Here is a 15,000-nt window from a genome sequence, read left to right as displayed (position 1 = left end):
GAGCATTCTTATCTGACCGCTTAAATCTGGCACCAAGCGCCTGCGTTGGTGGTATTGTGGTGAGCATAGCTGCCTTCCAAGAAGTTGACCCGGGTTCGATTCCCGGCCAACGCACAGTTTTTGGCTGCGGTTGACCTCGAAGCAGAACTCCTTCTGTGACCTCTGTCTGCACCAAAAGCTTTTGGATGAGTCGTTCAACAGCAGCAAAGAACTAGGTCTCCTCGTTGGGGAATCTAACCCCGGTCTTCCACGTGACAGGGGGAGATACTGTCCACCATACTAACGAAGAGTTGCGCTTGCTGTTCTTCGCTCCCAGCACACGCGACTGCACCCAACTTGCCAAAACGAGCCCCTACTCCATGAAATACCAGATTGACCCGCCACGAGCTAAAGTCTCTCAATATCTTGAATGCTACACATTACAGTGGGTCATTATTTGGACCGCTTTATTTCATTTAATATTTTTTTTGGCCTCTAATACGGGGGCATGAAAAAAGAGATGACATTACCTTGATCGGGTTTGTGAATACTGGGTGAGGGAAGGGACTTTCATAACTTTTACTTCTCCCATTTGGAGTGAGGGGGTGACGAAAATCATGTTGGCAGGTGTCGGTACCCTAGATTACCCTTGGTGAGCGTAGTGGTTTACCACAGTGAGCGCACAGGTCCAAGGGCATAGAGACACATCTCGAGTTTCTCGTCATCAGCGCATAAAACTTTCGCCTTTTACTAAAGATTTCCGTGGAGGGGAACCTTTGCGAGTGACCTGTATTTTTGGGGGCTCTGCTCACAGCAGAGCTACACTAGAGTGTCAAGAGCAGAGTCAATCTGGCCACCCGCCAGCGTGCAGTGGAACGAAGCGCGCCTCGTCATGGTCTGTGTTTGCAGCCTTTGCGCTTCCAGCTTCGCAGCTTCAAATTTCTTTAGCCAGCATGGAAAGACAGCGCTCTCTCGTCCATGATGCGAGAAAAACTCTGGACGGGCTCAAACAAAGAAGGCTTTTAGCTCTTTTGGCCCTATCAGTGACTCGTGCGCTTCGAGCCTTCTTTGTTGACCCCGAAAGCCAGCCTCTGCTGCCTGCGTTGTTGGTATAGTTTAACTGGCACCGCACCCGTACGAAAAATGGAGGTGGCAGAAAGGAGCTCAGTGAACAAAAAGCCTGCCGTGACCCGGATTCGCTGCGGCCACAACGCAGAGTACTCTCCACTATACGATCACGGCGCCCCACTGGCTCACATCTGGTGGTGCCGGCCGTCCGAATTGAAAAAAAAAGGACTAGCGGCGCTTTTTATTACTGTGGAGAGAGGGCACACAAATCCGTGCTAGGGACACGGAAGAAAAGGGCCCGGCCACTTCTCCTCAGCACCGGCGAAGAGCGTAGTCGGCAGAATTCAAACCTGCGCGGGGAGTCCCCAATGGATTTCTAGTCCATCGCCTTAACCACTCGGCCACGACTACGGCGGCCCCGACGTCCTCTGTCCCGTTGTCAACCTCAAAGTTGGCTGAAAAAACAATGAACTGGCTACCGCTTTACTGAAATCGCCTAGCATAAAACTCCTAAAGGGGAAAACAGCCCACCACAAGCAACGAAACATTCATGAAGGGGCAGCATAGCAAACACTCTATGTGAACTCTATCACATCTTTAAGCGTACGCCGCCACACGGCAGAGCTGGACCGGCACGACTGCAAGCTGAGGGCGACAACAAGAAGATGGCCCTTCGCCCGAACAGGGACAGGGACTTGAACCCTGGACCCTCAGATTAAAAGTCTGATGCGCTACCGACTGAGCTATCCAGGCTCTTGTGTTTTTTGCGCCCCTTACTTTTTATATAAGAACACTTTCTCCACAAGCCGCCCAGCAGAAGCTCTCTTGCCACAGGAGCTACGGGACAAAGGCCGCACGCAATTACGTCAGAGTGAGCGAAGGCCAAACCACCGTCGCAAAAAGCTAAAGGCAAAAGGGGGAATGCCCGACCGTAGTCGGCAGGGTTCGAACCTGCGCGGGGAGACCCCAATGGATTTCAAGTCCATCGCCTTAACCTCTCGGCCACGACTACGCCTGCATGTGGACCGCCTGCTCTCGTCTCGAGGCGGGCAGCACAGGATGCCGCCGAGCTTCAGGCGCAAAATCCAACTGAAGGGTGAGTTGGCAAAAAGAAGCTGGACGTCCCCGTCGCTCAACGACAAAGGGCTGCCATGACCCGGATTCGAGCATTCTTATCTGACCGCTTAAATCTGGCACCAAGCGCCTGCGTTGGTGGTATTGTGGTGAGCATAGCTGCCTTCCAAGAAGTTGACCCGGGTTCGATTCCCGGCCAACGCACAGTTTTTGGCTGCGGTTGACCTCGAAGCAGAACTCCTTCTGTGACCTCTGTCTGCACCAAAAGCTTTTGGATGAGTCGTTCAACAGCAGCAAAGAACTAGGTCTCCTCGTTGGGGAATCTAACCCCGGTCTTCCACGTGACAGGGGGAGATACTGTCCACCATACTAACGAAGAGTTGCGCTTGCTGTTCTTCGCTCCCAGCACACGCGACTGCACCCAACTTGCCAAAACGAGCCCCTACTCCATGAAATACCAGATTGACCCGCCACGAGCTAAAGTCTCTCAATATCTTGAATGCTACACATTACAGTGGGTCATTATTTGGACCGCTTTATTTCATTTAATATTTTTTTTGGCCTCTAATACGGGGGCATGAAAAAAGAGATGACATTACCTTGATCGGGTTTGTGAATACTGGGTGAGGGAAGGGACTTTCATAACTTTTACTTCTCCCATTTGGAGTGAGGGGGTGACGAAAATCATGTTGGCAGGTGTCGGTACCCTAGATTACCCTTGGTGAGCGTAGTGGTTTACCACAGTGAGCGCACAGGTCCAAGGGCATAGAGACACATCTCGAGTTTCTCGTCATCAGCGCATAAAACTTTCGCCTTTTACTAAAGATTTCCGTGGAGGGGAACCTTTGCGAGTGACCTGTATTTTTGGGGGCTCTGCTCACAGCAGAGCTACACTAGAGTGTCAAGAGCAGAGTCAATCTGGCCACCCGCCAGCGTGCAGTGGAACGAAGCGCGCCTCGTCATGGTCTGTGTTTGCAGCCTTTGCGCTTCCAGCTTCGCAGCTTCAAATTTCTTTAGCCAGCATGGAAAGACAGCGCTCTCTCGTCCATGATGCGAGAAAAACTCTGGACGGGCTCAAACAAAGAAGGCTTTTAGCTCTTTTGGCCCTATCAGTGACTCGTGCGCTTCGAGCCTTCTTTGTTGACCCCGAAAGCCAGCCTCTGCTGCCTGCGTTGTTGGTATAGTTTAACTGGCACCGCACCCGTACGAAAAATGGAGGTGGCAGAAAGGAGCTCAGTGAACAAAAAGCCTGCCGTGACCCGGATTCGCTGCGGCCACAACGCAGAGTACTCTCCACTATACGATCACGGCGCCCCACTGGCTCACATCTGGTGGTGCCGGCCGTCCGAATTGAAAAAAAAAGGACTAGCGGCGCTTTTTAGTACTGTGGAGAGAGGGCACACAAATCCGTGCTAGGGACACGGAAGAAAAGGGCCCGGCCACTTCTCCTCAGCACCGGCGAAGAGCGTAGTCGGCAGGGTTCGAACCTGCGCGGGGAGACCCCAATGGATTTCTAGTCCATCGCCTTAACCACTCGGCCACGACTACGGCGGCCCAGATGTCCTCTGTCCCGTTGTCAACCTCAAAGTTGGCTGAAAAAACAATGAACTGGCTACCGCTTTACTGAAATCGCCTAGCATAAAACTCCTAAAGGGGAAAACAGCCCACCACAAGCAACGAAACATTCATGAAGGGGCAGCATAGCAAACACTCTATGTGAACTCTATCACATCTTTAAGCATACGCCGCCACACGGCAGAGCTGGACCGGCACGACTGCAAGCTGAGGGCGACAACAAGAAGATGGCCCTTCGCCCGAACAGGGACTTGAACCCTGGACCCTCAGATTAAAAGTCTGATGCTCTACCGACTGAGCTATCCAGGCTCTTGTGTTTTATGCGCCTCTTACTTTTTATATAAGAACACTTTCTCCACAAGCCGCCCAGCAGAAGCTCACTTGCCACAGGAGCTACGGGACAAAGGCCGCACGCAATTACGTCAGAGAGAGCGAAGGCCAAAGGCCTTGGAAGGCCCACCCGCCGTCGCAAAAAGCTAAAGGCAAAAGGGGGAATGCCCGACCGTAGTCGGCAGGGTTCGAACCTGCGCAGGGAGACCCCAATGGATTTCGAGTCCATCGCCTTAACCTCTCGGCCACGACTACGCCTGCATGTGGACCCCCTGCTCTCTTGTCTCGAGGCGGGCAGCAAAGGATGCCGCCGAGCTTCAGGCACAAAATCCAACTGAAGGGTGAGTTGGCAAAAAGAAGCTGGACGTCCCCGTCGCTCAACGACAAAGGGCTGCCATGACCCGGATTCGAGCATTCTTTTCTGACCGCTTAAATCTGGCACCGAGCGCCTGCGTTGGTGGTATTGTGGTGAGCATAGCTGCCTTCCAAGAAGTTGACCCGGGTTAGATTCCCGGCCAACGCACAGGTTTTGGCTGCGGTTGACCTCGAAGCAGAACTCCTTCTGTGACCTCTGTCTGCACCAAAAGCTTTTGGATGAGTCGTTCAACAGCAGCAAAGAACTAGGTCTCCTCGTTGGGGAATCTAACCCCGGTCTTCCACGTGACAGGGGGAGATACTGTCCACCATACTAACGAAGAGTTGCGCTTGCTGTTCTTCGCTCCCAGCACACGCGACTGCACCCAACTTGCCAAAACGAGCCCCTACTCCATGAAATACCAGATTGACCCGCCACGAGCTAAAGTCTCTCAATATCTTGAATGCTACACATTACAGTGGGTCATTATTTGGACCGCTTTATTTCATTTAATATTTTTTTTGGCCTCTAATACGGGGGCATGAAAAAAGAGATGACATTACCTTGATCGGGTTTGTGAATACTTGGTGAGGGAAGGGACTTTCGTAACTTTTACTTCTCCCATTTGGAGTGAGGGGGGTGACGAAAATCATGTTGGCAGGTGTCGGCACCCTAGATTACCCTTGGTGAGCGTAGTGGTTTACCACAGTGAGCGCACAGGTCCAAGGGCATAGAGACACATCTCGAGTTTCTCGTCATCAGCGCATAAATCTTTCGCCTTTTACTAAAGATTTCCATGGAGGGGAACCTTTGCGAGTGACCTGTATTTTTGGGGGCTCTGCTCACAGCAGAGCTACACTAGAGTGTCAAGAGCAGAGTCAATCTGGCCACCCGCCAGCGTGCAGTGGAACGAAGCACGCCTCGTCATGGTCTGTGTTTGCAGCCTTTGCGCTTCCAGCTTCGCAGCTACAAATTTCTTTAGCCAGCATGGAAAGACAGCGCTCTCTCGTCCATGACGGGAGAAAAACCCTGGACGGGCTCAAACAAAGATGGCCTTTAGCTCTTTTGGCCCTATCAGTGACTCGTGCGCTTCGAGCCTTCTTTGTTGACCCCGAAAGCCAGCCTCTGCTGCCTGCGTTGTTGGTATAGTTTAACTGGCACCGCACCCGTACGAAAAATGGAGGTGGCAGAAAGGAGCTCAGTGAACAAAAAGCCTGCCGTGACCCGGATTCGAACCGGGGATGCTGCGGCCACAACGCAGAGTACTCTCCACTATACGATCACGGCGCCCCACTGGCTCACATCTGGTGATGCTGGCCGTCCGAATTGAAAAAAAAGGACTAGCGGCGCTTTTTATTACTGTGGAGAGAGGGCACACAAATCCGTGCTAGGGACACGGAAGAAAAGGGCCCGGCCACTTCTCCTCAGCACCGGCGAAGAGCGTAGTCGGCAGGATTCGAACCTGCGCGGGGAGACCCCAATGGATTTCTAGTCCATCGCCTTAACCACTCGGCCACGACTACGGCGGCCCAGACGTCCTCTGTCCCGTTGTCAACCTCAAAGTTGGCTGAAAAACAATGAACTGGCTACCGCTTTACTGAAATCGCCCAGCATAAAACTCCTAAAGGGGAAAACAGCCCACCACAAGCAACGAAACATTCATGAAGGGGCAGCATAGCAAACACTCTATGTGAACTCTATCACATCTTTAAGCGTACGCCGCCACACGGCAGAGCTGGACCGGCACAACTGCAAGCTGAGGGCGACAACAAGAAGATGGCCCTTCGCCCGAACAGGGACTTGAACCCTGGACCCTCAGATTAAAAGTCTGATGCTCTACCGACTGAGCTATCCAGGCTCTTGTGTTTTATGCGTCTCTTACTTTTTATATAAGAACACTTTCTCCACAAGCCGCCCAGCAGAAGCTCACTTGCCACAGGAGCTACGGGACAAAGGCCGCACGCAATTACGTCAGAGAGAGCGAAGGCCAAAGGCCTTGGAAGGCCCACCCGCCGTCGCAAAAAGCTAAAGGCAAAAGGGGGAATGCCCGACCGTAGTCGGCAGGGTTCGAACCTGCGCAGGGAGACCCCAATGGATTTCGAGTCCATCGCCTTAACCTCACGGCCACGACTACGCCTGCATGTGGACCGCCTGCTCTCTTGTCTCGAGGCGGGCAGCAAAGGATGCCGCCGAGCTTCAGGCACAAAATCCAACTGAAGGGTGAGTTGGCAAAAAGAAGCTGGACGTCCCCGTCGCTCAACGACAAAGGGCTGCCATGACCCGGATTCGAGCATTCTTTTCTGACCGCTTAAATCTGGCACCGAGCGCCTGCGTTGGTGGTATTGTGGTGAGCATAGCTGCCTTCCAAGAAGTTGACCCGGGTTAGATTCCCGGCCAACGCACAGGTTTTGGCAAAAAGAAGCTGGACGTCCCCGTCGCTCAACGACAAAGGGCTGCCATGACCCGGATTCGAGCATTCTTATCTGACCGCTTAAATCTGGCACCAAGCGCCTGCGTTGGTGGTATTGTGGTGAGCATAGCTGCCTTCCAAGAAGTTGACCCGGGTTCGATTCCCGGCCAACGCACAGTTTTTGGCTGCGGTTGACCTCGAAGCAGAACTCCTTCTGTGACCTCTGTCTGCACCAAAAGCTTTTGGATGAGTCGTTCAACAGCAGCAAAGAACTAGGTCTCCTCGTTGGGGAATCTAACCCCGGTCTTCCACGTGACAGGGGGAGATACTGTCCACCATACTAACGAAGAGTTGCGCTTGCTGTTCTTCGCTCCCAGCACACGCGACTGCACCCAACTTGCCAAAACGAGCCCCTACTCCATGAAATACCAGATTGACCCGCCACGAGCTAAAGTCTCTCAATATCTTGAATGCTACACATTACAGTGGGTCATTATTTGGACCGCTTTATTTCATTTAATATTTTTTTTGGCCTCTAATACGGGGGCATGAAAAAAGAGATGACATTACCTTGATCGGGTTTGTGAATACTGGGTGAGGGAAGGGACTTTCGTAACTTTTACTTCTCCCATTTGGAGTGAGGGGGTGACGAAAATCATGTTGGCAGGTGTCGGCACCCTAGATTACCCTTGGTGAGCGTAGTGGTTTACCACAGTGAGCGCACAGGTCCAAGGGCATAGAGACACATCTCGAGTTTCTCGTCATCAGCGCGTAAATCTTTCGCCTTTTACTAAAGATTTCCATGGAGGGGAACCTTTGCGAGTGACCTGTATTTTTGGGGGCTCTGCTCACAGCAGAGCTACACTAGAGTGTCAAGAGCAGAGTCAATCTGGCCACCCGCCAGCGTGCAGTGGAACGAAGCACGCCTCGTCGTGGTCTGTGTTTGCAGCCTTTGCGCTTCCAGCTTCGCAGCTACAAATTTCTTTAGCCAGCATGGAAAGACAGCGCTCTCTCGTCCATGACGGGAGAAAAACCCTGGACGGGCTCAAACAAAGATGGCCTTTAGCTCTTTTGGCCCTATCAGTGACTCGTGCGCTTCGAGCCTTCTTTGTTGACCCCGAAAGCCAGCCTCTGCTGCCTGCGTTGTTGGTATAGTTTAACTGGCACCGCACCCGTACGAAAAATGGAGGTGGCAGAAAGGAGCTCAGTGAACAAAAAGCCTGCCGTGACCCGGATTCGAACCGGGGATGCTGCGGCCACAACGCAGAGTACTCTCCACTATACGATCACGGCGCCCCACTGGCTCACATCTGGTGGTGCCGGCCGTCCGAATTGAAAAAAAAAGGACTAGCGGCGCTTTTTATTACTGTGGAGAGAGGGCACACAAATCCGTGCTAGGGACACGGAAGAAAAGGGCCCGGCCACTTCTCCTCAACACCGGCGAAGAGCGTAGTCGGCAGGATTCGAACCTGCGCGGGGAGACCCCAATGGATTTCTAGTCCATCGCCTTAACCACTCGGCCACGACTACGGCGGCCCTGACGTCCTCTGTCCCGTTGTCAACCTCAAAGTTGGCTGAAAAAACAATGAACTGGCTACCGCTTTACTGAAATCGCCTAGCATAAAACTCCTAAAGGGGAAAACAGCCCACCACAAGCAACGAAACATTCATGAAGGGGCAGCATAGCAAACACTCTATGTGAACTCTATCACATCTTTAAGCGTACGCCACGGCAGAGCTGGACCGGCACGACTGCAAGCTGAGGGCGACAACAAGAAGATGGCCCTTCGCCCGAACAGGGACTTGAACCCTGGACCCTCAGATTAAAAGTCTGAGCTTCTACCGACTGAGCTATCCAGGCTCTTGTGTTTTGTGCGCCTCTTACTTTTTATATAAGAACACTTTCTCCACAAGCCGCCCAGCAGAAGCTCACTTGCCACAGGAGCTACGGGACAAAGGCCGCACGCAATTACGTCAGAGAGAGCGAAGGCCAAACCACCGTCGCTAAAAGCTAAAGGCAAAAGGGGGAATGCCCGACCGTAGTCGGCAGGGTTCGAACCTGCGCGGGGAGACCCCAATGGATTTCAAGTCCATCGCCTTAACCTCTCGGCCACGACTACGCCTGCATGTGGACCGCCTGCTCTCGTCTCGAGGCGGGCAGCACAGGATGCCGCCGAGCTTCAGGCGCAAAATTTAACTGAAGGGTGAGTTGGCAAAAAGAAGCTGGACGTCCCCGTCGCTCAACGACAAAGGGCTGCCATGACCCGGATTCGAGCATTCTTATCTGACCGCTTAAATCTGGCACCGAGCGCCTGCGTTGGTGGTATTGTGGTGAGCATAGCTGCCTTCCAAGAAGTTGACCCGGTTTCGATTCCCGGCCAACGCACAGTTTTTGGCTGCGGTTGACCTCGAAGCAGAACTCCTTCTGTGACCTCTGTCTGCACCAAAAGCTTTTGGATGAGTCGTTCAACAGCAGCAAAGAACTAGGTCTCCTCGTTGGGGAATCTAACCCCGGTCTTCCACGTGACAGGGGGAGATACTGTCCACCATACTAACGAAGAGTTGCGCTTGCTGTTCTTCGCTCCCAGCACACGCGACTGCACCCAACTTGCCAAAACGAGCCCCTACTCCATGAAATACCAGATTGACCCGCCACGAGCTAAAGTCTCTCAATATCTTGAATGCTACACATTACAGTGGGTCATTATTTGGACCGCTTTATTTCATTTAATATTTTTTTTGGCCTCTAATACGGGGGCATGAAAAAAGAGATGACATTACCTTGATCGGGTTTGTGAATACTGGGTGAGGGAAGGGACTTTCGTAACTTTTACTTCTCCCATTTGGAGTGAGGGGGGTGACGAAAATCATGTTGGCAGGTGTCGGCACCCTAGATTACCCTTGGTGAGCGTAGTGGTTTACCACAGTGAGCGCACAGGTCCAAGGGCATAGAGACACATCTCGAGTTTCTCGTCATCAGCGCGTAAATCTTTCGCCTTTTACTAAAGATTTCCATGGAGGGGAACCTTTGCGAGTGACCTGTATTTTTGGGGGCTCTGCTCACAGCAGAGCTACACTAGAGTGTCAAGAGCAGAGTCAATCTGGCCACCCGCCAGCGTGCAGTGGAACGAAGCACGCCTCGTCGTGGTCTGTGTTTGCAGCCTTTGCGCTTCCAGCTTCGCAGCTACAAATTTCTTTAGCCAGCATGGAAAGACAGCGCACTCTCGTCCATGACGGGAGAAAAACCCTGGACGGGCTCAAACAAAGATGGCCTTTAGCTCTTTTGGCCCTATCAGTGACTCGTGCGCTTCGAGCCTTCTTTGTTGACCCCGAAAGCCAGCCTCTGCTGCCTGCGTTGTTGGTATAGTTTAACTGGCACCGCACCCGTACGAAAAATGGAGGTGGCAGAAAGGAGCTCAGTGAACAAAAAGCCTGCCGTGACCCGGATTCGAACCGGGGATGCTGCGGCCACAACGCAGAGTACTCTCCACTATACGATCACGGCGCCCCACTGGCTCACATCTGGTGGTGCCGGCCGTCCGAATTGAAAAAAAAAGGACTAGCGGCGCTTTTTATTACTGTGGAGAGAGGGCACACAAATCCGTGCTAGGGACACGGAAGAAAAGGGCCCGGCCACTTCTCCTCAGCACCGGCGAAGAGCGTAGTCGGCAGGATTCGAACCTGCGCGGGGAGACCCCAATGGATTTCTAGTCCATCGCCTTAACCACTCGGCCACGACTACGGCGGCCCTGACGTCCTCTGTCCCGTTGTCAACCTCAAAGTTGGCTGAAAAAACAATGAACTGGCTACCGCTTTACTGAAATCGCCTAGCATAAAACTCCTAAAGGGGAAAACAGCCCACCACAAGCAACGAAACATTCATGAAGGGGCAGCATAGCAAACACTCTATGTGAACTCTATCACATCTTTAAGCGTACGCCACGGCAGAGCTGGACCGGCACGACTGCAAGCTGAGGGCGACAACAAGAAGATGGCCCTTCGCCCGAACAGGGACTTGAACCCTGGACCCTCAGATTAAAAGTCTGATGCTCTACCGACTGAGCTATCCAGGCTCTTGTGTTTTGTGCGCCTCTTACTTTTTATATAAGAACACTTTCTCCACAAGCCGCCCAGCAGAAGCTCACCTGCCACAGGAGCTACGGGACAAAGGCCGCACGCAATTACGTCAGAGAGAGCGAAGGCCAAAGGCCTTGGAAGGCCCACCCGCCGTCGCTAAAAGCTAAAGGCAAAAGGGGGAATGCCCGACCGTAGTCGGCAGGGTTCGAACCTGCGCGGGGAGACCCCAATGGATTTCAAGTCCATCGCCTTAACCTCTCGGCCACGACTACGCCTGCATGTGGACCGCCTGCTCTCGTCTCGAGGCGGGCAGCACAGGATGCCGCCGAGCTTCAGGCGCAAAATCCAACTGAAGGGTGAGTTGGCAAAAAGAAGCTGGACGTCCCCGTCGCTCAACGACAAAGGGCTGCCATGACCCGGATTCGAGCATTCTTATCTGACCGCTTAAATCTGGCACCAAGCGCCTGCGTTGGTGGTATTGTGGTGAGCATAGCTGCCTTCCAAGAAGTTGACCCGGGTTCGATTCCCGGCCAACGCACAGTTTTTGGCTGCGGTTGACCTCGAAGCAGAACTCCTTCTGTGACCTCTGTCTGCACCAAAAGCTTTTGGATGAGTCGTTCAACAGCAGCAAAGAACTAGGTCTCCTCGTTGGGGAATCTAACCCCGGTCTTCCACGTGACAGGGGGAGATACTGTCCACCATACTAACGAAGAGTTGCGCTTGCTGTTCTTCGCTCCCAGCACACGCGACTGCACCCAACTTGCCAAAACGAGCCCCTACTCCATGAAATACCAGATTGACCCGCCACGAGCTAAAGTCTCTCAATATCTTGAATGCTACACATTACAGTGGGTCATTATTTGGACCGCTTTATTTCATTTAATATTTTTTTTGGCCTCTAATACGGGGGCATGAAAAAAGAGATGACATTACCTTGATCGGGTTTGTGAATACTGGGTGAGGGAAGGGACTTTCGTAACTTTTACTTCTCCCATTTGGAGTGAGGGGGGTGACGAAAATCATGTTGGCAGGTGTCGGCACCCTAGATTACCCTTGGTGAGCGTAGTGGTTTACCACAGTGAGCGCACAGGTCCAAGGGCATAGAGACACATCTCGAGTTTCTCGTCATCAGCGCGTAAATCTTTTGCCTTTTACTAAAGATTTCCATGGAGGGGAACCTTTGCGAGTGACCTGTATTTTTGGGGGCTCTGCTCACAGCAGAGCTACACTAGAGTGTCAAGAGCAGAGTCAATCTGGCCACCCGCCACCGTGCAGTGGAACGAAGCACGCCTCGTCATGGTCTGTGTTTGCAGCCTTTGCGCTTCCAGCTTCGCAGCTACAAATTTCTTTAGCCAGCATGGAAAGACAGCGCTCTCTCGTCCATGACGGGAGAAAAACCCTGGACGGGCTCAAACAAAGATGGCCTTTAGCTCTTTTGGCCCTATCAGTGACTCGTGCGCTTCGAGCCTTCTTTGTTGACCCCGAAAGCCAGCCTCTGCTGCCTGCGTTGTTGGTATAGTTTAACTGGCACCGCACCCGTACGAAAAATGGAGGTGGCAGAAAGGAGCTCAGTGAACAAAAAGCCTGCCGTGACCCGGATTCGAACCGGGGATGCTGCGGCCACAACGCAGAGTACTCTCCACTATACGATCACGGCGCCCCACTGGCTCACATCTGGTGATGCTGGCCGTCCGAATTGAAAAAAAAGGACTAGCGGCGCTTTTTATTACTGTGGAGAGAGGGCACACAAATCCGTGCTAGGGACACGGAAGAAAAGGGCCCGGCCACTTCTCCTCAGCACCGGCGAAGAGCGTAGTCGGCAGGATTCGAACCTGCGCGGGGAGACCCCAATGGATTTCTAGTCCATCGCCTTAACCACTCGGCCACGACTACGGCGGCCCAGATGTCCTCTGTCCCGTTGTCAACCTCAAAGTTGGCTGAAAAACAATGAACTGGCTACCGCTTTACTGAAATCGCCCAGCATAAAACTCCTAAAGGGGAAAACAGCCCACCACAAGCAACGAAACATTCATGAAGGGGCAGCATAGCAAACACTCTATGTGAACTCTATCACATCTTTAAGCGTACGCCGCCACACAGCAGAGCTGGACCGGCACAACTGCAAGCTGAGGGCGACAACAAGAAGATGGCCCTTCGCCCGAACAGGGACTTGAACCCTGGACCCTCAGATTAAAAGTCTGATGCTCTACCGACTGAGCTATCCAGGCTCTTGTGTTTTGTGCGCCTCTTACTTTTTATATAAGAACACTTTCTCCACAAGCCGCCCAGCAGAAGCTCACTTGCCACAGGAGCTACGGGACAAAGGCCGCACGCAATTACGTCAGAGAGAGCGAAGGCCAAAGGCCTTGGAAGGCCCACCCGCCGTCGCAAAAAGCTAAAGGCAAAAGGGGGAATGCCCGACCGTAGTCGGCAGGGTTCGAACCTGCGCGGGGAGACCCCAATGGATTTCAAGTCCATCGCCTTAACCTCTCGGCCACGACTACGCCTGCATGTGGACCGCCTGCTCTCGTCTCGAGGCGGGCAGCACAGGATGCCGCCGAGCTTCAGGCGCAAAATCCAACTGAAGGGTGAGTTGGCAAAAAGAAGCTGGACGTCCCCGTCGCTCAACGACAAAGGGCTGCCATGACCCGGATTCGAGCATTCTTATCTGACCGCTTAAATCTGGCACCAAGCGCCTGCGTTTGTGGTATTGTGGTGAGCATAGCTGCCTTCCAAGAAGTTGACCCGGGTTCGATTCCCGGCCAACGCACAGTTTTTGGCTGCGGTTGACCTCGAAGCAGAACTCCTTCTGTGACCTCTGTCTGCACCAAAAGCTTTTGGATGAGTCGTTCAACAGCAGCAAAGAACTAGGTCTCCTCGTTGGGGAATCTAACCCCGGTCTTCCACGTGACAGGGGGAGATACTGTCCACCATACTAACGAAGAGTTGCGCTTGCTGTTCTTCGCTCCCAGCACACGCGACTGCACCCAACTTGCCAAAACGAGCCCCTACTCCATGAAATACCAGATTGACCCGCCACGAGCTAAAGTCTCTCAATATCTTGAATGCTACACATTACAGTGGGTCATTATTTGGACCACTTTATTTCATTTAATATTTTTTTTGGCCTCTAATACGGGGGCATGAAAAAAGAGATGACATTACCTTGATCGGGTTTGTGAATACTGGGTGAGGGAAGGGACTTTCGTAACTTTTACTTCTCCCATTTGGAGTGAGGGGGGTGACGAAAATCATGTTGGCAGGTGTCGGCACCCTAGATTACCCTTGGTGAGCGTAGTGGTTTACCACAGTGAGCGCACAGGTCCAAGGGCATAGAGACACATCTCGAGTTTCTCGTCATCAGCGCATAAATCTTTCGCCTTTTACTAAAGATTTCCATGGAGGGGAACCTTTGCGAGTGACCTGTATTTTTGGGGGCTCTGCTCACAGCAGAGCTACACTAGAGTGTCAAGAGCAGAGTCAATCTGGCCACCCGCCAGCGTGCAGTGGAACGAAGCACGCCTCGTCATGGTCTGTGTTTGCAGCCTTTGCGCTTCCAGCTTCGCAGCTACAAATTTCTTTAGCCAGCATGGAAAGACAGCGCTCTCTCGTCCATGACGGGAGAAAAACCCTGGACGGGCTCAAACAAAGATGGCCTTTAGCTCTTTTGGCCCTATCAGTGACTCGTGCGCTTCGAGCCTTCTTTGTTGACCCCGAAAGCCAGCCTCTGCTGCCTGCGTTGTTGGTATAGTTTAACTGGCACCGCACCCGTACGAAAAATGGAGGTGGCAGAAAGGAGCTCAGTGAACAAAAAGCCTGCCGTGACCCGGATTCGAACCGGGGATGCTGCGGCCACAACGCAGAGTACTCTCCACTATACGATCACGGCGCCCCACTGGCTCACATCTGGTGATGCTGGCCGTCCGAATTGAAAAAAAAGGACTAGCGGCGCTTTTTATTACTGTGGAGAGAGGGCACACAAATCCGTGCTAGGGACACGGAAGAAAAGGGCCCGGCCACTTCTCCTCAGCACCGGCGAAGAGCGTAGTCGGCAGGATTCGAACCTGCGCGGGGAGACCCCAATGGATTTCTAGTCCATCGCCTTAACCACTCGGCCACGACTACGGCGGCC

General features: G+C 52.9%; 28 non-coding genes across 28 annotated transcripts; 7 read left to right on the top strand and 21 right to left on the bottom strand.

Annotated features, from left to right (window-relative positions):
- Positions 1-685: 685 nt before the first annotated feature.
- On the top strand, positions 686-800 carry LOC141316197 (U5 spliceosomal RNA). Its single transcript, XR_012351316.1, has one exon. It is a non-coding gene; the product is annotated as a U5 spliceosomal RNA (small nuclear RNA).
- Positions 801-1,977: 1,177 nt separating this feature from the next.
- On the bottom strand, positions 1,978-2,059 carry trnas-uga (transfer RNA serine (anticodon UGA)). The gene has a single exon. It is a non-coding gene; the product is annotated as a tRNA-Ser (tRNA).
- An 837-nt stretch (positions 2,060-2,896) lies between these two features.
- On the top strand, positions 2,897-3,011 carry LOC141316196 (U5 spliceosomal RNA). The gene has a single exon (XR_012351315.1). It is a non-coding gene; the product is annotated as a U5 spliceosomal RNA (small nuclear RNA).
- Positions 3,012-3,587: 576 nt separating this feature from the next.
- Positions 3,588-3,669, bottom strand: trnas-aga (transfer RNA serine (anticodon AGA)). Its single transcript has one exon. It is a non-coding gene; the product is annotated as a tRNA-Ser (tRNA).
- A 263-nt stretch (positions 3,670-3,932) lies between these two features.
- trnak-uuu (transfer RNA lysine (anticodon UUU)) lies at positions 3,933-4,005 on the bottom strand. Its single transcript has one exon. It is a non-coding gene; the product is annotated as a tRNA-Lys (tRNA).
- A 194-nt stretch (positions 4,006-4,199) lies between these two features.
- Positions 4,200-4,281, bottom strand: trnas-cga (transfer RNA serine (anticodon CGA)). Its single transcript has one exon. It is a non-coding gene; the product is annotated as a tRNA-Ser (tRNA).
- An 840-nt stretch (positions 4,282-5,121) lies between these two features.
- Positions 5,122-5,236, top strand: LOC141316195 (U5 spliceosomal RNA). The gene has a single exon (XR_012351314.1). It is a non-coding gene; the product is annotated as a U5 spliceosomal RNA (small nuclear RNA).
- A 360-nt stretch (positions 5,237-5,596) lies between these two features.
- trnah-gug (transfer RNA histidin (anticodon GUG)) lies at positions 5,597-5,668 on the bottom strand. Its single transcript has one exon. It is a non-coding gene; the product is annotated as a tRNA-His (tRNA).
- Positions 5,669-5,822: 154 nt separating this feature from the next.
- Positions 5,823-5,904, bottom strand: trnas-aga (transfer RNA serine (anticodon AGA)). The gene has a single exon. It is a non-coding gene; the product is annotated as a tRNA-Ser (tRNA).
- Positions 5,905-6,166: 262 nt separating this feature from the next.
- Positions 6,167-6,239, bottom strand: trnak-uuu (transfer RNA lysine (anticodon UUU)). Its single transcript has one exon. It is a non-coding gene; the product is annotated as a tRNA-Lys (tRNA).
- A 194-nt stretch (positions 6,240-6,433) lies between these two features.
- On the bottom strand, positions 6,434-6,515 carry trnas-cga (transfer RNA serine (anticodon CGA)). Its single transcript has one exon. It is a non-coding gene; the product is annotated as a tRNA-Ser (tRNA).
- Positions 6,516-7,537: 1,022 nt separating this feature from the next.
- LOC141316209 (U5 spliceosomal RNA) lies at positions 7,538-7,652 on the top strand. The gene has a single exon (XR_012351329.1). It is a non-coding gene; the product is annotated as a U5 spliceosomal RNA (small nuclear RNA).
- A 360-nt stretch (positions 7,653-8,012) lies between these two features.
- On the bottom strand, positions 8,013-8,084 carry trnah-gug (transfer RNA histidin (anticodon GUG)). The gene has a single exon. It is a non-coding gene; the product is annotated as a tRNA-His (tRNA).
- A 155-nt stretch (positions 8,085-8,239) lies between these two features.
- Positions 8,240-8,321, bottom strand: trnas-aga (transfer RNA serine (anticodon AGA)). Its single transcript has one exon. It is a non-coding gene; the product is annotated as a tRNA-Ser (tRNA).
- Positions 8,322-8,829: 508 nt separating this feature from the next.
- On the bottom strand, positions 8,830-8,911 carry trnas-uga (transfer RNA serine (anticodon UGA)). Its single transcript has one exon. It is a non-coding gene; the product is annotated as a tRNA-Ser (tRNA).
- Positions 8,912-9,749: 838 nt separating this feature from the next.
- LOC141316208 (U5 spliceosomal RNA) lies at positions 9,750-9,864 on the top strand. The gene has a single exon (XR_012351327.1). It is a non-coding gene; the product is annotated as a U5 spliceosomal RNA (small nuclear RNA).
- Positions 9,865-10,224: 360 nt separating this feature from the next.
- Positions 10,225-10,296, bottom strand: trnah-gug (transfer RNA histidin (anticodon GUG)). Its single transcript has one exon. It is a non-coding gene; the product is annotated as a tRNA-His (tRNA).
- Positions 10,297-10,451: 155 nt separating this feature from the next.
- On the bottom strand, positions 10,452-10,533 carry trnas-aga (transfer RNA serine (anticodon AGA)). The gene has a single exon. It is a non-coding gene; the product is annotated as a tRNA-Ser (tRNA).
- Positions 10,534-10,791: 258 nt separating this feature from the next.
- trnak-uuu (transfer RNA lysine (anticodon UUU)) lies at positions 10,792-10,864 on the bottom strand. Its single transcript has one exon. It is a non-coding gene; the product is annotated as a tRNA-Lys (tRNA).
- A 194-nt stretch (positions 10,865-11,058) lies between these two features.
- Positions 11,059-11,140, bottom strand: trnas-uga (transfer RNA serine (anticodon UGA)). Its single transcript has one exon. It is a non-coding gene; the product is annotated as a tRNA-Ser (tRNA).
- An 838-nt stretch (positions 11,141-11,978) lies between these two features.
- On the top strand, positions 11,979-12,093 carry LOC141316213 (U5 spliceosomal RNA). Its single transcript, XR_012351333.1, has one exon. It is a non-coding gene; the product is annotated as a U5 spliceosomal RNA (small nuclear RNA).
- A 360-nt stretch (positions 12,094-12,453) lies between these two features.
- trnah-gug (transfer RNA histidin (anticodon GUG)) lies at positions 12,454-12,525 on the bottom strand. The gene has a single exon. It is a non-coding gene; the product is annotated as a tRNA-His (tRNA).
- A 154-nt stretch (positions 12,526-12,679) lies between these two features.
- On the bottom strand, positions 12,680-12,761 carry trnas-aga (transfer RNA serine (anticodon AGA)). The gene has a single exon. It is a non-coding gene; the product is annotated as a tRNA-Ser (tRNA).
- Positions 12,762-13,023: 262 nt separating this feature from the next.
- trnak-uuu (transfer RNA lysine (anticodon UUU)) lies at positions 13,024-13,096 on the bottom strand. Its single transcript has one exon. It is a non-coding gene; the product is annotated as a tRNA-Lys (tRNA).
- Positions 13,097-13,290: 194 nt separating this feature from the next.
- trnas-uga (transfer RNA serine (anticodon UGA)) lies at positions 13,291-13,372 on the bottom strand. Its single transcript has one exon. It is a non-coding gene; the product is annotated as a tRNA-Ser (tRNA).
- Positions 13,373-14,210: 838 nt separating this feature from the next.
- LOC141316194 (U5 spliceosomal RNA) lies at positions 14,211-14,325 on the top strand. The gene has a single exon (XR_012351313.1). It is a non-coding gene; the product is annotated as a U5 spliceosomal RNA (small nuclear RNA).
- Positions 14,326-14,685: 360 nt separating this feature from the next.
- On the bottom strand, positions 14,686-14,757 carry trnah-gug (transfer RNA histidin (anticodon GUG)). Its single transcript has one exon. It is a non-coding gene; the product is annotated as a tRNA-His (tRNA).
- A 154-nt stretch (positions 14,758-14,911) lies between these two features.
- trnas-aga (transfer RNA serine (anticodon AGA)) lies at positions 14,912-14,993 on the bottom strand. Its single transcript has one exon. It is a non-coding gene; the product is annotated as a tRNA-Ser (tRNA).
- Between the last annotated feature and the right edge of the window lie 7 nt (positions 14,994-15,000).

The sequence above is a fragment of the Garra rufa genome, unplaced genomic scaffold (genome assembly GCF_049309525.1).
Source record: "Garra rufa unplaced genomic scaffold, GarRuf1.0 hap1_unplaced_085, whole genome shotgun sequence".
NCBI classification, from domain to species: domain Eukaryota; kingdom Metazoa; phylum Chordata; class Actinopteri; order Cypriniformes; family Cyprinidae; genus Garra; species Garra rufa.
This window is presented reverse-complemented; position numbering and strand designations above follow the sequence as displayed.